Raw genomic sequence first — 6,889 nt, 5'->3', positions numbered from 1 at the left:
ATATATACAGTTTTTTCTTTTTTTAGTACAAGATGATTGTTAGATGTGGCACACACCTATAATCCCAGCAGGGAGGCTGGAGCAGGAGGATCACAGTGAGTTTGAGGCCAGCCTGGGCTACATAGTGAGTTCAAGGCCATTCTGAACTACACAAGGAGACCCTGTCTCAAAAAAAAAAAGAAAAAAAAGAAAAAAGATGACCTTAAAGATCAGAGCATGCACTGAGATTTTCAAACTCTCCATTGCTGGAAGACCTTGTTTTCAAACACCTCACAGAGCTCAAATGCGCAGACGAAGAGGCAGAACAGGAGGCCTGGAGCCTGTACACTGTCCCCCTTGACTGAGGGCTTTAGGTCCTCAGAGAGCACACAGTTTGAAAATCACAGACCTAATCTGACATCCTGTGTGGTGGGATTCTCTCCATGGCTTGCTTTGCCTCTGCTGTCCCACCCAATTCAGCTTCTTTCCTGACAAAGGTGCGCTTACTTGTGTTGCATTTCAAAACCCTGGCAGCCAAGGGGGCCGATACACTGGAGAACGGAGGCCTTGCACCGGCCTGAGTCACTGGCCCTCCGCTCAAGCCTACCCACGGGGAAGACTGGGGATTGTGGGTATAATAAAAATAATGGCAAGAATAATGAGGCTGGGCGCAGTGGCGCACACTTATGATCCTAGCACTCTGGGAGGCTGAGGTAGGAGGAACACAGGTTCGAGCCCAGCCTGGGCAACTTAGAGACTTAGCAAGACCCTGTCTTACAATGAGACATTTTAAAAAGTGCTGGGGATGTAGCTCAGTGTGAAGGTCCTGATTTTAATGCCAAGTACAGAAACAAAAGCAAAAGTACTACCTTTAATTTGGTGTTAGGCGCTGCTCCTAGCACAGTGTACACATTGCTGCATAACCCCACCAAGAAGTGGTGAGAAAGCCATTTCCTCTTTTCTGGATGAGAAAACTAAGGCTAAAAAGTAATTTGGCCAAGGTCAAGTACCCAGTAATTGGCAGCGCTAGGAAGGGAAGGGCTGGGCATTCCTTTGGGGAGTGTGTGTGTGTGTGTGTGTGTGTGTGTGTGTGTGTGTGTGTGTTTTCTCCTTGTTCAGACCAAGCTGGGATCTTACCTGGTTCCATCGCTGGCAAGCGTTGGTTTGTTCTCTTGGTCGGGGCCTCAGTTTCCTCACTTGTCAGGTGACAAGTAGGAAGGTGAGGGCTGAGGGAACGGAGAGTTGGCCATGGTTGCTTTCACTGATTTTGCCCCCAACTTTTATCTGACACCTGTAATAAGTTAGGGCACCAGCATGGTCCCAGCTGATGGCCATGAATGTGATGAACAAGCTCCTAGGGTCCTGACCGCTGCCCTCTAGAGCACGGTGATATGGAGAGAAAAGTGAGTAAACCCAGTAGTGTAATGATAGCCATTTGAGCATCTCCTGTTTGCCACCAGCCCTTACAATATGGAGCCCAATATGGGCTGTCGTTCCCTTTACTTAATAAGGCCAGATATTCCTCGTGGCTTGTGCTTAGTAAAACAATTAGTGGCCAGCTTTCCTGTTTGTGTCTTCTTAATCTCCTCTGAGCACTTCTGACTTATGAACTGGGAAATTTAATTACACAGATGATTACAGGCTATCCGCAACCTACTAGATTAGAAGGCCAGATGGCATTCAGTTCAGCTCAAATACAGAATCCCCTCCTGGTACCTGAACTATCACTGACAGCAACAAAACAAAGAAATACACCAAATGAGCTTACAAAACCTAGAATATAGCACATGTATTTTTTTTGCTCAGGTGTGATGAGTTAAAATGTCCTGAGAGTCTTTCTGTTTATCTTCACCTTGGTTCTCATTAAATTTATTCTAACTAGCAATTTCAGGGATGAGCCTGCTTATACGTTTGTTGTTTCTTCCCCAGAACAATAGTTGAGTACATTACATTATAAGAATACATGAATTAAGCTTATGAATACATGAAGTTAAATGAGAACATGAGAGTAGAGTGACGTCTCACTTCTTCACCGTTGTGGCCCCTGGCTTAGCACGATGCTATGCGTCTAGGAGGCAGCCAGTGACTATGTGTTCCACGAGTGATTAATGTGCAGGACACCAGTCAGAAAATTTTCACTTCAAGTAACAATAGTTAAGGATGATTTCACCCTCATTAGGAAATATTTACTGAGTTTACCTTTGACCTGGCCTCTCGTGGGTGTTGTGGTTAGAAATATTATTTGAGTAAAACTCTGAAAAGAAATCTGGGATCATGTGTTGAAGGGAGTTTCTGCCTGGTGATTTTCTCTGTCTCAATAGATTTCCAGATTAAAGGGGAAGACAAGTGCCTCTGAAGATCTCTGAATCCTGGGTACCATGCTGTCCCTGGAGGTTTTCCAATTGACTGTGGGACTGGCCACTTTGTAGGCAGTGGGGATTTCAATTTATAAGGGGGTAGGGAACCAAGGAAACTTAAGAGCAGGTGGTGTGGTCCAGGGGAAGAACTCGGCAGGTGGATCTTTTGATAAGGACAAGCTCTGAGATGCCCATAACAAGGAAAGCTTTAATACTGGCCCACTACTCTTTCTCCTTGCCGTCTCAGCCTCCCATGCTCCTATTCTGAGAATCTCATTTTGCCGTGTGTTAATTTCCTCTTTCGGGGACTGTGGAAACAAAGCCCCTCCCAAGGTAGACACAGACTGGGGCCTTTTGCTGGCTATAAAATTACTGCTCTCCCTTTGCTCTTAGCTTTGTGACATTTGGTTCCCTGGTGTTGGTTGTACGGAGGGAGAATGACTTGCATTCTAAATCAACAGCAGTCAGCATCTGGTTGAGGAAGAGTGAATCCTGGTGGTCTCCAACTCACCGTATCTCAGGCTCAGCCAGAGAGAGAAAAATCAGAGCAAGGAGAGCTCTTCTCAGAAACCAGGAGATCTACTTTGGCCATTGCCTGCAGGGTTGTGGGGAAGTCCTCCCCCTACGCTTTATTTCTCTTACCTGCAAAATGAGAGCATGGCCTCAGCGGAATCCTTTAAACTTTTTAATCACTTAAACTTCAATCATTCATTCAAATGCTCGTGCTAGGGAAGGAGTGCAACCCTCCCACCTGTCCAGGGGCTCTTTTCTCATCTGGGTGAGGTGGCACCAGGAATCCCAGGAAGAGATGCCGAAACTCTTCCTAGCGGCCCAATCTTTTTGGACTCTAAATTGTTTTTTAAAGGGAAGATATGTGGGAAACCTCCTCAGATGGATTTCTTGCATCAAGCCAGATGAATTCCCAGCACAAGCCAAGACCTGGGAGCAGGAGTGGGGTGGGAAGAAGAGGCTAAGGACCCAGGGCTGAAGCCCTCACTGCGCAAACAATTCCCAACTTGGGTGCCAGCAGTGTTGTGAAAGTGGGGTTGGCCTTTGTTCATCCCTTCCGACCTCCTTATCTTGACAAAAGGGGAAGTGGGGGCCCAGAGAGGAAAACCAACTTGCACAGTCAGTCAGAGGGCCAGAAGCCTTTTCCTCTGGGTTCTGCTGCAATTTCGTCTCCAAATAGCTTGGTGATTTCCTGTCCTTTGGGTGCTGCATTCATTTGTCTTTGGATATCTCTCCCCGACACTGAACTTCTAGAGCACCTGGGAACAGCACATGTGTATCTCTGCAGGGCCTGTGGTGCCCAGCCCACAGCCGGCATACAGAGGGGCCCAGTTACCAGCTACCGAGAGGGACTGAGTCACCACCCCATGAGGAACCAATGATACTAGAAAGATATCAATCCTACCTTGCACACTTGTGAGTTCCCACACTGTATTTAATAAATTAATTTTTTTGGCAGTGCTGAGGATTAAACCCAGAGTGTTTAACCACCAAGCTAAATCCCCAGCCCTTTTTATTTTTATTTGGAGATAGACTTTTGCTAAATTGCCCAAGCTGGCCTTGAACTTGTGATCCTCTTGCTTCAGTCTCTGGAGTAGCTGGGATTATAGGCATACACTATTGCACTTGGTCTCTTTATTTATTTATTTTTGTCTTTTTGAGGCAAGGTTTTGCTATGCAGTTCAGGCTGGCCTTGAACTCACTTTGTTGCCCAGGCTGGCCTTGAACTCACAGCGATCTTTCCTGCCTCAGCTTCCCAAGTGCTGGGATTACAGGCGTGTGCCACTGTGTCTGGCCTTCTGGTCTTCTTTGCTCATTTTTTGAGAGAATCTTGGTATGTACATCTGGCAGTACTTTCTGGGCAGATCATTGTCTTTTACTCATTTTTGATTTATACTTGCAACATTTTAAATGCGAAATTAAATAGACAAGAAAAGCTGTCCAGCCTAATTGCCATCCTCAGTTACTGTCATCTGTAACCCGTATCCAGCTGCACAGCCGGAGGGACGTGGGTTGAGCCTACAGCTCTCTCATCGGCCCCTCTGCTGAAACCAGAGCTGGTGGGGGAGGCCCCAGGCCTGGCACGGCTCCGGCCGCTTCTCCTTTCACAGAGAACGTGTCTGCACACAAGCTCTCCTGAGTCGCCTTGGAACCCCTCCAAGGACAGCCCTGGAGACCAGCCAGGAGGGAGGGTGCCCCTGGGAAGGACACATCTCTCAGGAAGTGGAGACCATGGCATGCAAGTGCACACATGCACATATCTGCAGGGTAGCTGGATTGCTGATGGTTTCAAGAGAAACGGGAAATCTGGATTTTTATGTGAAATGTCTTGATTTTCAGAAGATTCCATGAGCCAAAAAACAAACCGAAACCACATGAGATTCCCCAGAAACCATGTCTGGGCCATTATTTGCAACCTTGAGTAGGGCCTGGCACTCCATAAACACGTCATGAGCACACGCGTGAATGTGCTGACATGTAACTCATCCGGACTGTACACAGTCTACATGCATTCGTCCAGATGTGGACCCTGTGCTCACAGGAGAAGGAACATCATTAAAAGTTGATGCACACACACAGGCTCTGTCCTGGAAGTGGCTTTAACGTTTGCATTTTCCAGCTAAGGAGACTGAGTATTGAGAGACCAGAATCGCATGCTACCTGACTACAAAGCCAGTGTTTTCAACGGCCACACCAGCCACCCCCCAACGTCTACACTCTGAATTGAAATGGCTTATTTTGCATCTCAACAACTAAATTCCATGAGCATAGGGGCTGGTCTTTTTCACTGTCGCATCTCTGTCATCTGTCACCGTGTGCAGCAGGCTATAGAAGTTGCTCAATAAATACGTGTCAGGTTGTACCCGCAGGTGCACAGAAACGCACCGACAGGCATGGCACACAGAAGCACATATAATGCCTCCAGGCCCGAGGACTCACGCGCACCCGTGCTCCCACCTGCACCCGCGCTCCCACGTGCACACCGCCACTTCCGTCTCCCACCTCCCAGGCCTCCAGAACCTAAGCTGGGCTCCCCCAACTTCCCCTTTCTTATCCCCTTGCCTTGCCCGAAGCCTTCACAAATAGTTTCCTGAGAATCTCGAGGCGGTTGTGGTGTTCTTTTTCCCTAACTCAGGAGACAACTCAGCAGTTTTGTTTTTCAAAGTCTGGGATTCATAAACCTGGAATCTTTTCTTCATTTTTTCCACTAGAATTTTCCTTGGCCCATTGCCTTTCCCCAGGGCCTTGGCCAAGAGATTACAGTTGGAGCGCCCCCTGCTGGACACCATTCTCCCAATCTAGGGGACAGTTTTTGTGGGGAAAAAAGCGGACCTTCCTAAATCTACTTTACAGATGGGGAAACAGAGTCAGAGGGCGGCTGAGAGAGTCAGAGGGTGGCTGGGGGGCTGTGGGTTCACTCCAAGTGTGTGCCAATATATATTACCACTGATTGGTCCTTTGTGATTTTTTTCATTGTTGAAAATAATGAAGGAAGAAATCTCAAAGCTTAAATGAAGGTCCTCTGCGCTCCCCAGGGCTCCTGTGTGGGCAGATGACAGAGGTCTAGGAATGCCGTCTAATTTAGCTTTATCCTTGAATGCCTACCACAGTGAATAGCGGAAGCTGAGGTGCAGAGCAATATTGGGGGAGGACCATTTATTGAGCAGCTGCTAGTTGCTAGCTCTACTTGCAAAGCTCTATCATTTAATCTTCACAAGCAATTTTGTAGGGTGGGTGGTTTTGTTTTCATTTAAAAGATTAAGACAAAGAGGCCCAGTGAGGCCTGCAGATCAGAAAAGGAAGAGGGAAGAGCTGGGATTTTAATCTAAGCCCGCTGTTTTCTTGGCTCTGCAGCCTGCTGGATTTTTCCCATTTGGCTCCAGGTCTGAATTCAGTGGGGCCCAGGGTGGAGTCTAGGGCAGGACGCGTTGAGCTGAGGGTTCCTTGGTCCTTCTGCTCACGGAGGAAGGCCCATCCTCTTGGACTCTCCAGAAAGCAATGTTGGGGGGAGGGCTGGGTGAGTGGACCGAGCATCCCCCCCGCCCCCAGCTCTTGGAGCTTGGAGCTTCAGAACTGGCAGTGGGGTCCTAAGGCTGGCAGTTGTGCCTCGGCCCCTTAATGAACAGTGACAGAGAGTTGGATGTCTTTATAAACCATACTCATGAGCGGCTCCCTGGGGCAGGAGTTTTCCTGGAAAAGAAAGCAGCTCCTGGAAGGTTTCTGTTTTGTTTTTCTTCTTAACAGGACCCTCGTTAATGATGCAAGGAAATGAAGAACACGTTTCATCAAGAGTTAGTCACTGCCATCCCTCAGCCGCCCTCCATCCTGCTGCCCTGTTCAGAAGCTTGCAAGACTTCTCACTCCCTGTGGGAAAAAAATCCAAGCCTTTTACCTTGTTCATCTTTGGCCACGCTTGGACTAAGCTTCCACTCATCTCATTTTAACAAGCATCTCGGGGGCTCCGTGTGCGCACACGTATGTACGTCTGCGTACGTGCGCGTGCTCGTCATACTGCTTAACTGTGTGGCCCTACAGAAGGAGCC

Source organism: Chinchilla lanigera, unplaced genomic scaffold (assembly GCF_000276665.1).
Source record: "Chinchilla lanigera isolate Chin_1 unplaced genomic scaffold, ChiLan1.0 scaffold00018, whole genome shotgun sequence".
In the NCBI taxonomy this organism is placed as follows: domain Eukaryota; kingdom Metazoa; phylum Chordata; class Mammalia; order Rodentia; family Chinchillidae; genus Chinchilla; species Chinchilla lanigera.
The sequence above is the reverse complement of the archived record's forward strand: the minus strand, read 5'-3'. Positions refer to the sequence as shown.